The sequence below is a fragment of the Nothobranchius furzeri genome, chromosome 2 (assembly GCF_043380555.1).
Source record: "Nothobranchius furzeri strain GRZ-AD chromosome 2, NfurGRZ-RIMD1, whole genome shotgun sequence".
In the NCBI taxonomy this organism is placed as follows: Eukaryota; Metazoa; Chordata; class Actinopteri; order Cyprinodontiformes; family Nothobranchiidae; genus Nothobranchius; species Nothobranchius furzeri.
The window spans coordinates 50338564-50354271 of record NC_091742.1 but is presented as its reverse complement, the minus strand read 5'-3'; positions in this window follow the sequence as shown (position 1 = coordinate 50354271).

The following is a 15708-nucleotide window of genomic DNA, read 5'->3' as shown; positions in this document are numbered from 1 at the left end:
TATATATATATATATATATACATATACATATATATATATATATATATATATATATATATATATATATATGTGTGTATATATATATATACACACACACACACACACACACACACACACACACACACACACACACACACACACACACACACACACACACACACACTCAACACATTCTTACACCCAAAGCATCTACAACTGACAAAGGGTGACCAAGCATTTTTTTCCGATTTCACCGACATTTAACCTCTAACCTCTAGCAATGTAAACGTCCCCTCACCCCCATCCCAACCTTTAACCAGTATCTCGTTTTAAATTTCCCATTGACCGTGTTTGAGAGGAATGATACAAGAAGAAACTAATTTTCAAATGTGCAAGTGGCTTAAGGTTAGGATGGGGGTGAGGGGAAGGTTAAATTGCAAGAGGGTAAAGGTCACAGTTTGCTAAAATCTCCGTTTTACCCCGGGCGTCGGAAAGAGACGGTCTGGCACAACGCGTCACCTCCCATTGCGTTGGGAGAAAGAAACGCTTGGTCACCCTTCATCATTTTTAGATGCTTTGGGTGTGAGAACGTGTTGATATACTGTGTAAGGTAGAGAATAAACAGTGTTAGTTGATTAGTTACCTGGTGGAGAGGATGTGCAAACGTCACCGCTGCTGATCCGGAGCGGGTCAAAACACGTCAATAACTTGAAGTTATGGCGTATTTTGCACCCAAATGCTTTTGTCTATTTGTAACGCTTCCTCCCTTGATGAAATATCTACTGTGCAATTACTGCAAGTTACCCTGTTGTCATTCTTTCTTGTAAAATATAACCAAAGTTGTGAGCATTTGTGCCGCTTAGATGCCATGTTTTGTGCTTCCGTCAGCTACGCAACGTGCGCAGTGACGTCATTCGCGCCGACCGGAATTGATTAGGGCAATCGTTTGCAAAAGTGGTGAAGGATTCATAGGAATTGAACCAATGGGAACCAGTTCTCAACAAGAACCGGTTTTCGATTCCCAACCCTAATGAAAATGCTGTTTTCAGTCAAACTCATAAGATTTTTAGCTAAAACTGCAAATAAACACAGACAGAGATAATGCCATTATTGCTATCATTTTGCCTTTTGATACATGTTGCTTATTGCCTCAGGACAACATGCTGACATCTTTTCCTGTTTGTTTTCCTGTATGAGCGAGCATGTTTGCTGTGATTTTGTGTCATTGCACATGCATGGGGTAAAAGAGGGACTCATTAAAGGACTCCTTTTTGCTTCATCAATAACCACTCTTTCCAAAACCTCCCACAAAGAGAGAGCAGCTGCAGCCAAACTACTGAAAGACCAAATTTACTGACTAGGACATGTCCTTTTCATTATTTATCAGCATTTAAACTCTTGCTTGATCTCACCATGTGGCCCTCGTCTGGTCTTTAGGTGAATGTACCTGGATGTGTTTGTGTAAAAGCACTTAAAAGCGATGCAGGGAGGCTGTGGGAAAGCCGTCGGACAACAGTGGTAAACACATTATGGATGCAGGGAGAGGCTGCTGATGTGCTTGAATACATTGGTCCTAGTCAGGGATTGTAATCTCATGGAGGGTGAGACTACAGCAGGATAAATAGGAGGAGAGGCAGGCTCTGGGCTGTGAGATTCAGGTGGTGGAGCTGTTACTCTACTTGCTGAGCAGAAATCCAATCTCGTTTGAGTCCTGTGTGCAAATGAGATTCCATCCTGTTACGTTAAAACACTTCTAGACTCTCTTTCATTAAAGGGAATCAGTGCATCCTAAATGAAGTACAGGACTGCAGCAACGGTGATTGTTGTAGGTGGATAGTTTGGTCTTTCATTGCCCCGCTCTCTTCTGTGATCCACACCATTTAAATCTACCTTCATCTGCTGTTCATCACACTCTAATCCGACACTGTCAACATCATAGAGGAGCTTGGCTTTCCCTACGCTTGATCAATCTGCTACTGTCACAGGTGACTAGTGCGGAACCTCGCAGGATGATCCATCACCACATTAACCGGACGACGGGGACCAACTAGTAACGCAGCAGCTGATCGATTTGCAAACAGTAATTAAAAGCACCGCGCTGATAAGTACCTCAGGGGCAATTTCTTCATCAAGCGCATGGTCAAAGCAAAGGACAGTGGGCTGGTTGGAATGATGATGATGCAGCAGCGGAAGAGGAATGAATCCAGGGGTGAGAGGGATGGAGATGGATATGGGAGGTATTAAAGATGAGGAGAGTTAGAAGGGAGGGAAGAGGGAGAGAGAGCAAGGGAGTCTGCCAGGGCTGCAGCGAGGAGACCTGGGTGAGAAGATCAAAGCTCAGGTGTTCCGATGCACAGACTGAAAAGTGCAGGGTCGGTGAAAGTCAGAGGAGGGTGCTGCCGGCTGCATTTGTAGCAAACACGGGGGGAGACGAGAGAGACAAGGCCGGGAAGGAGGTTGACGTGAATTGGCTGCAAAAGCCAAATATCTTTTAATGATGAGATGTTATAGAAGCTTGCTTTGTTTGAGTCAGATGTGAGCGTGTGTGTAAGCAGTCCTCCTAAAAGTGTTTACGCTGCGGCATCGACTGCAAAGACAAAGTGACGGATGGATGTGAGGGGGAATTAAAGCACGGCCCTTTGTCTTCTAATCCCTCCTTATATCTTATTAGGTTGCACATCCATACTCGTCCTAATTAAAACCCCCTTTTGATTCACAGCGGCTATGAATCACAAACGCATCCCCAACATGTGTGGGCAGGAGTGAGCAGGGACACTTATGCACTCACACACCAAAACCATCAAACCTTTTGGGTGGGATGTTGTTCTAAATCCCTTCGTAAACAATTAGGCAAGTTACAGACTGTTTAATGAGATAAAAGTAGATGGAGCTTTATCTTTTGTTTTTCCCTCTCATGGGACAGCAAGTTGGAGTTCGTTTGCATTACCGGGATGAGTCCCCTGAGGCAGCTGCACGGATGGAGAGCTCCAGGCATTAACACACGCGGCTCCATCCCGCGGGATGTGTGGGGTCTACACGTGTGGGACTGAGCTCCAACTTCAGTTTGAAGGCAGAAACCAAGCACAAAGTTTATCCAGTTTGTCTTTTTTCATGTACACCTGCCTTTTCCTTTATACTTTCCTCTCTGTCTGCCCTTTTCCCTTCCCAGCTAAGTGCCTGTAAGGCATCGTCTCGGAGCCTCACACACCTTCAGTCAGAAGCACGTTTCAGTTGCCCAGGAGGCGGCAAATTAAACAAGGCTGTGAAGGATGAATTCCTCCCTCTCTCTTTTCATTTGAATCTCTGATTGCTTGCTGTGGTGTTGCTGCATGGATGCTGCACGTTGGGAAGCATAAAATCAAAAAACCGGAGTGTTTATTGAGACTCATGCAGTGCTGAGCAGACAGGATACAATGAAATCACCAGAGCTCATTTAAAACAACGTGCCTTGAGCTCTGCTCCACAGACACAGTATCACCTGGACAACCACATGAACAATTACTCCTCTCTGTCTTGTTCAATCCTCCTCTGAAGTCCACGTTTGCTAGTTATCACACATCAACCTCTAATCCGGGAAACGGGGTCCTGCACGGTCAACAACTCTGCAAATCTGAAAGATCTCATCTATCCTCAACACGTGTCTGCAAACATGTTTGTTCCATAAATGATTCATGCTTCTTTGCATCTGATGGCGGAATTCATAATTCATCTTGTTTACTTCTCCTGCGTTTAAATAGGATGTGGCTTTCCATTAGGGGGTTTGCTATTAGTAGCTCACAAAACAGTCAAGGAGGTAATGTTAGAAATGTCACCACACCCCAATGAGCTAAACTCGCTAAATGATGACAAGCAATCTCCCCGTCAGACACACAGACTAACAGGCTTCAGGCTTTAACATTCTCTTCACTATCCTCATTAGGAGAGGCTAAAGTGAACATTCGGCTTGAAAAATAGACGAGGCATCAAAAACTCCTTTTGAGGAACAGGAAGTATACAAAACTGGCACAGCATCCAAACCTAAACACTGTATAAGAGCTTGGCTACAACCATCAGAAGCCTTGCGTTTATGTTTTTTAACAGCGTCTTGTAGGATGAAAGGTAAAATCCCTTCAACTGCACTGTCACTTGCTCAAATACTTCCAAGGTATCTGTGGGGGTAAAATGTGGACTCCTGGAGAGACCAGTGCACCAGCAACACCAGTAGTCAATGATGTGTTATAGGAAGGAAATGAAGATTGAAGGTTTTCACAGATATTTGTAATTGTAAAAGACTTTTTTCTTTTATCATGTTGACGCTAAAGTCAGTATAAAAGCAACATTTTCAACAATTGTTCACAACTTTTATGGACAGGATGTCTAGGAGCAGACAAAGGTGTTGAGAGGATCTGTTTTAGTGGCCTGATGATCAGGTCTCTACTTTTTGCAGATGATCCTGTTGGCTTCATCAGAACGTGATCTCTGGCTTTCGCTGAAGCGGTTTGCAGCCATGTGTGAAGCAACTAGGATGAGAATCGTCTCCTCTAAATCCAAGACCATGATTGGGGATGAGGTCCTGCCTCAAGTGGAGGAGTCTAAGTATCTCGGGGTCTTGTTCACAAGTGAAGGAAAGATATAGGCTGGCCTGCCAGACTCCTCCTCTGTTTAATTCTGAACAGAGAAAGGGTCTGGGAACTCTCCTGTTCAAATAACTCTGCCCCCTGAGAATTCTAACCGAGCCAATCAGAGCTGAGTAGCGTACTGGATGAATGCAAGCAGCCCATGGTGGCAGTGGGGTACTGGTATGGGCAGGCGTATGTTATGGACAACAAACACAGGTGCATTTTATTTACGGCAACTTGAATGCACAGAGGGATAGTGACGAGATCCTGAGGCCCATTGTCGTGCCATTCATCCACGACCATCACCTCATGCATACTCACCAGACAAGTAACCCATCGAGCATGTTTGGGATGCTCTGGATTGGCGTATATGACAGCGGGTTCCAGTTCCTGCCAATATTCAGCAACTTCACACAACTATTAAAGAGGTGTGGACCAACGTTCCACAGGCCACAATCAACAACCTGATCAACTCAATGTGATGGAGATGTGTTGCCCTGTGTGAGGCAAATGGTGGCCACACCAGATACTGACTGGTTTTCTGCCCCACCACCCCCCATAACGCAAAACATGTTCACATGTCAGGGTGGCCTTTTATTGTGGGCAGTCTAAGGCACACCTGTACTTTATTCATGCTGTCTAATCAGCCCCTTGATATGCCACACCTGTGAGGTGGGATGGATTATCTTGGTAAAGTAAAAGTGCTCACTAATACACAGGTAGACCGATTTCAGAACAATATTTGAGAGTCATGACGATGCAGATGCAAGTGGAATATTGTAGCCACTGGGGTAATGTGTTCCATTAACCCTAAAGGGTCATTTAATACATACTGGCTCAAGAAATTGATTTAAAAATATGAAAAAGTTGCAAAGTATCCCTTTAATGATTCTTTCATCATGCCTTTTTTTACAAGCTCTATTACATGCAAGTTATTATTTATTTTTCTACCTCTCCGTCTCCTTTACTCTCTTTTCTTCTCCTTTACCAATTTGTGTCTCTGCTAATGGCACATTCATCTTCGGTCACCTTCAACCCTCTCAAAGCAGCTCTTGACAAATGCCTTCACTTTCTCAAGGTCGCCCATCAGTGTCAAAAAATAAATAAATAAATAAATAAAATCAGAGGGTGGACTGGCGGTGTAAATAGCAACAACTGAAGGTAATCACCACTGCTTCAGGCCCGGTCCCAGCATTCAGCACCCTGCTCAGCTTCACTCTTTGATTTGCAGCAGAGGGGGGTGTTGTCTTCTCCAATGTGCATGAGGGCTTGTGTTTACATGTGATTCATCCATACTGAGAGAAAGGTTGGGTCCAATCAGCACTCCATTTGTGAATAGTAGAGAACTCCGTGACCATGAAGGATAAATGGGAAATGGGAGATGGCGTGTCCAGTGTTTTGGCAGGGTAATGGAGCCTAAGAAGTTATTTAGGACCAGCTCTGCTCTGTCACATGCCTGTCACGCCGGTGGCTCGGCCGTGTCACATCTGATGTGCGTCTGGTGGAGCGCGGTGCCGTTCGCTGGCATCTCCCATCGTCTGGTGTCAGTCAAAGACAGCACACATCACAATCAAAATGGCGCAGGCGCCAACACACATGTGCGTGGTATCATGGAGAAGGTAGGAGAGCCACGGGGGCCCCCGTCAAGCCTTCAGCTCCGTCTCCTCCAGATAAACATCCTCTCGACACAATGACATTTTCCTCAATGCAAGCTGAGACCGAGGGCTGCAAACGTGCATGGCGATGTGTGTGCACGTTTGCAGCCGTGTGCTCCTGTGTGCGTCTTTGAGCGTTTTGTTTATCAAGCAGGGCATAACAGACACTTTATATAAAGAGCGAAATTAATGTGTGACCCTGCTGTACTGGGTAATAAATCACTCCTGGTGAGAAAGGTTCTCTTTTTTGGTTCCCCTCCCTAAAATGTTACTATTAGCATTTTGTTGTGTTGTGTCGAGATAAATGATTGCAAGATTTATGCAAAGAGAATTAGATGATGCCAAGTGCTTCTGGCACGGTCATGAGAGTCGTGTCAGACTCTCCTGTTTTTGATCTATGGGAAAAGAGCACAGAGCTGACTTGACATGTACTTTTAATTCCCTGCCAAGTTGAATCTAATGATTTGTTATTTGTCTTTTTTCACCCTCCCACATGACCTGTAATATTTGTTTTGCTGAAGCCTTTTAGATAGAGCATTACACAATATAATCAGCATGACACCAAACAGTTTCTTCCTGTCTTCAAAAATCCTTGTCACTGTCTGCGGTCTAGCTTTAGGTTCTTTATTAAAAACCAGAGGTGTGACCAAGTCACTGCTTTGCAAGTCACAAGTCTTTCCAGTCAAGTCTCGAGTCAAGTCCAAGTCAAAGACCAGCAAGTCCAAGTTGAGTCCAAAGTCAGTGATGTCGAAGTCCAAGTCAAGTCCAAGTCCTTAACTTTGAATTTTCAAGTCATAATCAAGTCATCTGTCCAACTTCAATTTAATGATAATGATAATGAATAAATTCCAGAATAAAAGCTCCTTAAAGCTTCATTTATTTGCTCAAACAAGCAGAAAGTGCAACTGAAACTGATTATAAATAAAGTGCTGCTGCATTTAGCAGAACAAGATCTAACCTACTTTTGTGCTAAAATATCAAATATGTTCAAGTCATCATCAAGTCAACAGATGCAAGTCGATTCAAGTCACAAGTCGTTGGCATTCAAGTCCGAGTCAAGTCGTAAGTCTTTATAGATTTTATCAAGTCAAGTCAAAATAATGAGTCTGACTGAATTTCAAGTCATGTGACTCGAGTCCACACCTCTGATATAAACTAATGGATTTTGATGAAAACAGCAAATACTGATTAATTTATCCACTGAAAGACATTTTCTATCATCTTATCTTTGATATTTATATCAGGAAAGCAATTAATCCAGCCTCTGCCTCCTTTTTTGTTGGACCCAGCAGTGCATCGCTCAGCCAGACCACCTCCAAAAGATTTCTGTATTTTTTTCCCACCTTCTGGTATTCCATTTGTCCCCTTCCTTCCTCTCCACACCCTGCACAAGTCTGAATTAATGTTTGACTGTGGGAGACTTGTAGATGGCAAATGTTCACATTCATTATGCATGACTTCCATGTTGCTGTTAATTTCTCGAAGCCAGCCAAGTCGAGGAAATGATTTTGTACATTATGTTTGTTTAATGAAATTGTCACACTAATGGAAGTGAGGCTGAATAAGATGGAGATGACTGTTTCTGTTTGTCGTTTTATGACCTCCCTCTCTTTTTTTCTTGAGTCTCGGTTTTCACCCCATCACCCTGCCTTGATTTTTACAGACTTTTTGTGAAACTCACCAAGTTGCCTTGGTCCTCAACTCACAAATGTTGGTTCCTTTAGCATGTTGCCATTCATTTTTCATCCACACTGACTGCTTGCTCCACGTGTGCAGATAGTCATATTTGAAAGAGTACACAAGTCCGTGTACAGCTTAGCTACTTGTTCAAGGTCCATGTGTGTCTTGGAGCTGGGGATTTCTCTGTGCTTGTTTGTGAATAATTTAGCTGTCTCTATGCTATAGATCTCCCTAAGCAAACATGTTTTATCTCCTTTGCTGCACCTGAGGCCAGACAGCCTACAAGATTCTAATCACAGCTTCATGTTTCTTCACCTCAGAATAACACTTTAACATGTTCTCGAACAGGGTGGGCCTGTACTGTTGATAAACAGGCACCTTCGTAGGTAAGGAACCCAGAAGTGTGAGAGAAATACCATCAAACCAAAGAATCCTGCTTGAGGATAAATGTTGGATAATAGAAGATGAAAATCCGACTTTTAACAGGTTTGTTAGGTTATTCATTTAGCACAAATCGATAAGTCATTATATAAAAAACAAACTAGATCAAATCACATGTAGTCCAATCTAAATCAAAACAGAACTAGATTGAAATCCTGTAGTTTAGTAAAGGCCAGTTGGTAAGAAAACCAGGAAAACACAAACCTTTACTTTGATACAATCCCACAATCCACATCAAGCACGGGGTGACAGTGGGAGAGGAAAAAACCTCCTTTAAATTGTTGAGGGTCTGACCTCATGAGGAAATTACTATGCAGTGATTTTCTCCAAAATGACTGTGCTTAAATTGCTCTGAAAAGCAAATAATCACATCAGCGCCAAGAAACTTCATTTCCCATGATGCTTTGCACACGGAAGCATTGTGATGACGTCACCGCCTAGTACCAGAAACACGTTCTGCGCATGTGCGGGAAGCCGTGGAGCTTTTCCCGTGAACTAAGACCATAAATCTTCAGCAGAGACAAAGAATCCTCGTTCTTTTGCCCAGGATACCTGGCGGTAAGGACACGCTTGTCAACGCTCCGACTCCCTTGAGCACGCGGAAGCTCTAAGTGCCAAGTTGAGCCCACGGAACTGCTGGAAACTAAACTGCAAGCCCATCAGATCTGCTCGTTTCTGCTCCCCTCCAGCTGATGTTTGAGGACACAGAACTGCGGAGGAAAGCAACAACTCCATCAAGCACGCTGTAAGTTATAACTCAGCACAGAAAGAAACTTTGCTGTCTCTGTCCAGCCCGTGGAGAAACACTCGTGAACGCCAAACAACGGAGAAAGCATCAAACCGACGGACGACGCCGAAAGCTGCGGAGAAACACGGAGAACCGTCAAATCAAAGAGGGAGGGACGCCTCGCTCTTCTGGTGATCAGCAACTCATCTCTTTCTCTCTCTCCTTCTTCTTCCGTTAACTCTATAGTCCAGAATAAGCAATAAAACCGCGCTATTGCTTAAAAAGTAGCTTCGTGTTTTCCTCTTTCGTCCCAAACACGTCCGTCGGGTCATTTTGAAAGAATAAACTGCTTATTGATCATTGTTTGGTATCTTAAAATGGTTTCTGTCATGGCCAGGCTGAAACTAAAAGATATTAATTTGTGATTAATCTTTTGTGTTGTTTCATGATCTTTTGAAATGTTTTGAGTGATTTAAGGTTAAGTTACTACTGATTCTAAGTGCTTTGGAAGTTAAAGTGCAAGTTGCCACCCACACTTTAGCCAGACAAAGGGGTCAGCCATCTTGTATTCAAGACTCCATTTTGAATCCATACACACGCACACACACACACACACACACACACACACACACACACACACTACTCCTTTGTGAGAACAAAGGACCCCATTCATACATCCTCCATCACATGCAAACACATCCATCTTCAATCATATCACACGGTTATTATTCATCTATTCCACTGTTTATTCATTTGACAAATTGTTAATTAAATGTTATAAAATTCAGATTTTTGTGTCCAGTAGCTTTGTTGTGTCGAAGAGAAGTCTCTGCTCCGAGGATTCTACGAACTTCAAGAAAGACTGATAAGAGTTTTGGATTCATTTCCCTTTCTAATTAAAGGGTGGTGCCCCGAAGATATCTAAGAATATCTTAATTAATTAATAAATCAGTAAATAGTTCCATATTTACAGAATTTATTGAAGAATCCAAAAGTAAGTTAAAGCTTACGAATTGTTCGCTCCTAATAACCCCAACAAAATGGTCAGTAATAAAGACCAGACTGATCATGGCAGATTTGGTTCATCTCCTCTGTTTTTACACACCTATCAGAAAACTGAACTATTACCCTAAGTAGACTGATGTCACTTTTTTAAAATGCATGAAACTACGACAGTCTTCCTGAAAGTGAACCGGTTCTAATCGAGCTGAAGAATGCAGTTAATGCGGTAGGACTCCGGCTTCATCTGTATGGGAAAAAAATCAGTCAAGCTGGTATTGGTAATTTCCAGAAAGGATGAGAACCATGAGGTGGTCTTCTGATAACCTCATCGCCACCAAGTAACATGAGCAACACCATCAAACAGTACAGGATAAGCTGTGCTGCAGCGTTGCTGTCATCCATTCCTTTTGTCATTGAGCACATCCTGCTTTTACTCAACCCGCTTCTCGCCCAACGTCGTTTGTTTTCTATTTGTGTTACTGTAAGCTAACTGAAAGAATGCGCATATCACCACCTACTGTACTGGAGTGGAACACACTTCATTTGAGTTTGCTTTTCTAATGTACATGTAAACCAGGCTAAGGGCTAGAGTGACGTCTTCTTTTTCCCGGACATGCCCACTTTTCACTCTCTGTCCGGGGCTTCCGGGAGGGCGGGGGGGGGGTGGGGGGGGGTGGGGGGGTGGGGGGTGGGGGTGGGGGGGTGGGGTGGGGGGGTGGGGGGGGGGGTCCTATGTTACTCAAAATGTCCAGTTTTTCATTCAGGAGCAGGGATAGAATTATGGGGACTGGACACCTCACACATTCAGGGAGAGCCCAAAAAAGATCCTGTTTCTACCTATATTCCAATATTTAGGGACTCCAAATGGGAATCTTTTGAGTGGAGAGGACGCAGACTGCTGATTGTTGGTGCGCTCTCTGGCACACGGTACATTCTCAAAGTGGGACAACCCAAAAATTATTGTTATCACATGGTCGTTCATATCCTTTGGTACTCTCTGTCTTTAATCATGCCTAATGCACTCCACTACTGCAGAGCTCGTCACATGTCCTGAGGTGTTTCACCTCACTGACGCAGCATCGAAACGCGCTCTCCGCTTTGCGGTCAGGAGATCCCTTTGATCTGCGTAGTTCAAAGTAACTGATGAGGTGAAAAAGTAAGAAGCCAGGCAGCAGTTTTACCGGGGAATTTAGAGGAGATGCAGGAAGATGAGAGATGCCAAGAAAAGAAAATAGTCAAACAAGGAAACAAAGCAAAGTGTTTAAAAAGTAAAGTGTAGGTAGATTTATCTCCACTACATGTTTTTACCTGTATAAAGCAATTAGTTATACACATAGTTATACATTTCATACAATTCAGATCAGGGCCGTTTCAAGACATTTCGGGGGCCAAGGCCAAACGGAACACCCTCTGGATCAGAGAAGTGCCATAACCAAAACTATCTCTGAGTTGACAAAAATGCTGTTCTTATAAGAAACTGAAACAAGGCTTCTCTAAAAGCCAAACAAACTGAAAATACTGAACTCCCAAGGGTTATCACAAACAACTAAAGCACTAAACTCATGCAAGCTACAAGTTATCAGAAGCTTTTTACGGTCGCAGACCAACGTCAAGAATCAGGGGGGGAGAAGAGAGCACAAGTTACTGTTGTAACTACCAACCAATTCCCTTCTCCCCCTGATGATCTGCAGCTGGCTGCCAGAGGAAGAGGCTGATCAAGGGAAGGAAACCCAGCTGTTAGTCTCCAGCTCTGGAGCTGTCCATCAGAGCTGGATCAGAGCGGGGTCCTTCAGGGAGCAGCTGTCCCAGGTGCGGCACATGAAGTGGTGGATGCACACCTCAGCAGTTCTAAAATGACGGCGGCCGTAACATAATTTCTTATTAATATAATGTTGCAGCACTAAAGCAGCAGAAAAATGAGATTTTGCAATAAATATGCAAAATATTTACATATGTATTGTTTTAGAGCCCTTTTGTGGGCAGAATCAGATATTAATTTTAGCTCTAGCACTTGAAAAAAACGGGGTCCCAATGTGGTCTGTGCGGCATTGCCATAGTGTGATGTCATTGATAGGCACAGACCCCCTGTCTTCTTTTTGGAAAAGGAAATATGGTCACCCCAATATAGGCTCCCAGCTTATTACCTGAGATTGACTACTGTCTGGGTGCATATTTCTGTTGCTCATGCCTACTGAGTCAAAGAAATACAATCATTCATTCTAGATTTCATCAACATGGTGCTGGTTTCATCTTTGTAAGCACTAAGACGAGCAATCAGTTACCAGTTCTGTTTCACCCTCAAGCTTCCAGAGTTGTATTCCAGCAGCTAAAAGATATGACTTTCATCTGATCACAGTTTGATTTAGAACATGACTTTGTACATGAGCCCTGAAATAGGTTTCCAAATATGACAAGAGTTGACATCCATCCATCACAAGTATTATTAGAATGAATCAATTTGACATTCACACTTCTTCTCAACATACTGAAAATGGCCATAGAAAAAGTGGCAGACTTCCATTGCAAACAAACGTGGCTGCGTGCGTTTAAAATGGACTCCTACGATGTCACGGGTTTACATCTACAAGCCAAACAGTATAAACTAGATGAAACCACCAAGTTTTCCTCTAGCTTCCTTAAACACCAATGTAAGGTATGTCTACGCATGACATAACAGAGTAGTGATGATCCACATTGGGAAGAATTGTTAATGTGCACAGAGATCTGAATAACAGTCCACATAACCCACTCCTCTGAACTGGAAGGAAATATTGATCCAAATTAGTGTGTTGTCTGAGTATTCCTAATAGAGTGTTTACATGAAGCTTTTTACTCCAATCAGGATTTTTTTCTGATTTCCTCTGTTCATGTACACATACTCACTGCTCCATTAACAGAACATCTTTGAATCACAAACACGACACAAAAGAAAACCTTCTGAAAAGCAGAGATTCGGCAAGGACCAACTCCTTAGCTCTGATTTTGAACAGTGTCAGCTTTGAAAATAAAATTGCAGACATTTGTAAACAGAGAGTATCTCAGTGGTCCATCAAAACCTCAAAAATTGATCAGGCATGAGAAATGCATCAGAAAATTTGGTGCGTATCCTCTTGGAACTCTCTGATGGAGTTCTTTATGGGTCTGATACTTCAAGTCGAATTTGTATTTCTCCATCTGCCCCTTATCAGTTAAAACTAAAAATGGTTGCTTGTCAAACGGTTGATTTAATTTTCCTGAACAAAGATGCCAGTAACAGATCATAGTAATGCATTACTCTAATATCACCACTTTTCATTAACATGTAATCTAGCACGCCTGTTTTTAAACCAGTAATCAAATTACAGTTATTTGTCGTTACAATTTTTTTTGTCATTTTACTAAATATAGTCTTTCTTCTGGCGTCTTGATGAGTGGCGTCATGTAAAAGTCAAGTTTTCAGAATGAGGACAACTCGTGTAATAGACACCAAGCAGCTAGCATCATAGACATTCAGAGACCAAAGATTTCTGTCTGGAAAATAGTCACTGCTTAGCATTTATGTAAGTTAAGAAGGCAATATTACACTCTGTGCCTGTGACAAAATGTTATCTATCTTCAAAAACATTACATCAAATTTTTAGACATATGTTAAGCAGCGTACATCTAATAAAACCATATTTTTTTCCAAAAATTGTTTTTGGGATAAACTTAAAATTTCACCAATTGGAGTGGAGGACTGAGCATGCATTGACGGCCGATCACCGGACACACGGAGGGTTTGAAGCAGATGGCAGCTCGTTAACTAACTTCCACAAACAATTGAGACACATTTTCGCCTAATTTATTCACTGACAATGCAAAAAAAATAAAAAATCTGGTAAATATAACTCCCTCAACCTGGAGGTAAGTGGAGAAAATTTAGAAGATTTGCAAACATATGTTGACGAAGTTTTTCAGTTTATTGTCATGGGACCGAAGAAATCAGCAGCTGAGAAGGAAATACTGGGGACCAAGAGGAGCCGTCCCCTGGGATTTGAGGGGCGACTCCACCTGTTTGAGGTGCTTCACAAGGAGTTGCAGGAATTCCGAACATCTCTCGAGTTTAGCCAGGAGCCGGTGGAGCGACTCGCAGCTGAGAACACATCTCTGCGGGAATCGGTTTCCTCCTCGACTGAAGGATTTGATCGGATCTCCCAGGACAACAAAGTTCTAAAGGAGACAGTTCTGGATCTCCAGGCACACAGCATGAGAGATAACCTGGTGTTCGCAGGCCTTCCTGAGCAAACCGGAGGAGAAGCGGAGGACTGCAAACAAATAATCAAGACCTTTCTCCACACCCACATGAAGATACCTGAGGAAACTGTTGGAGACATCACCTTTCATCAGGTACATCGCCTTGTAGCCAGGAGAACAGACAGCAGAAGACCTCGTCCCATCGTTGCTAAATTTGAGCACTTCAAGCAGAAAGATCTTGTTAAAAGCCGCGGGAGGGAGCTTAAAGGTAAAGATTACAGCGTTAACGACCAGTTTCCTAAAGAAATTCTGGCTCGCCGCCGAGTTCTCTTCCCACTGCGTAAGAAGTTCATCCAGGATGGGAAGCGGGCTGTGATCTCTGTTGATAAACTGTTTGTTGACGATAAGATCTACAAAGAACGAGGAGTAGCAGACTGGCTTCATTAGACAACATCAAGTACAACTTTATTATTATTAACAGCACTCACTGGGTTTGAACATGTCAGGATTAATAGCTGCTAGATCCGTTTAGAAATGTTCACCTATTCCCTCACCACCTCACACCCACAACACTTTTTCTTTTCTTTCTTCTTTTTTCCTTTTCTTAACCTTTATAATTCATTTCTTTCCCTGTTTTATTTGCTTCTGGATCTTTACATTTGCATGGCACAATTAGCTTTTTATTTTTACACTGCTGCAACACGCACACAACGTGCGCACACACACACACACACACACGCACATATATAGAATCCATACGCACAGTCACACACGATAAGTAGCCTAAGGTGTTTCATTGCACAATCAAAACACTGCTGGGCTTGTCTTATATATTATTATTATTATTATTATTATTATTATTATTATTTATACTTTATCATTATCCACATTAATATATTTATATTAATATTGTTAAAATATGATCATTATTTTTTAATATTGCTACTATTAATATTGCAAAGGATAATAATGATTATAATGATAGCATTGTTATTTACTCTCTATAATTTACTATCAGATTAATGTATGCATTTAATTGCTTATTTTATCTCATACACATGAAGGCGTCATATTATAGCTACTCACACACACATCTTTGGGTGCACTAAGGTTTGTCTTATGGAATGTACATGGAGCTTGCTCCAGAGAGAAGAGATTAAAAATGTTTGGTCAGTTAAAAAGAGTGCAAGCAGATGTAATATTATTACAAGAGACCCATAGATCTGCCACATCTGCAGATGAACTTAAAACATCTGAGTTTCCCAGCATGTTCTCTGCCTGCTATAACTCTAGGCAAAGAGGTGTAGCTATTTTAATACACAAAAACATCAATTTCACAGTATTGGACACAGTTTCGGATCCAGAGGGTAGATTTATAATACTAAGAATATCTATACAGAACCAAAGCTTATGT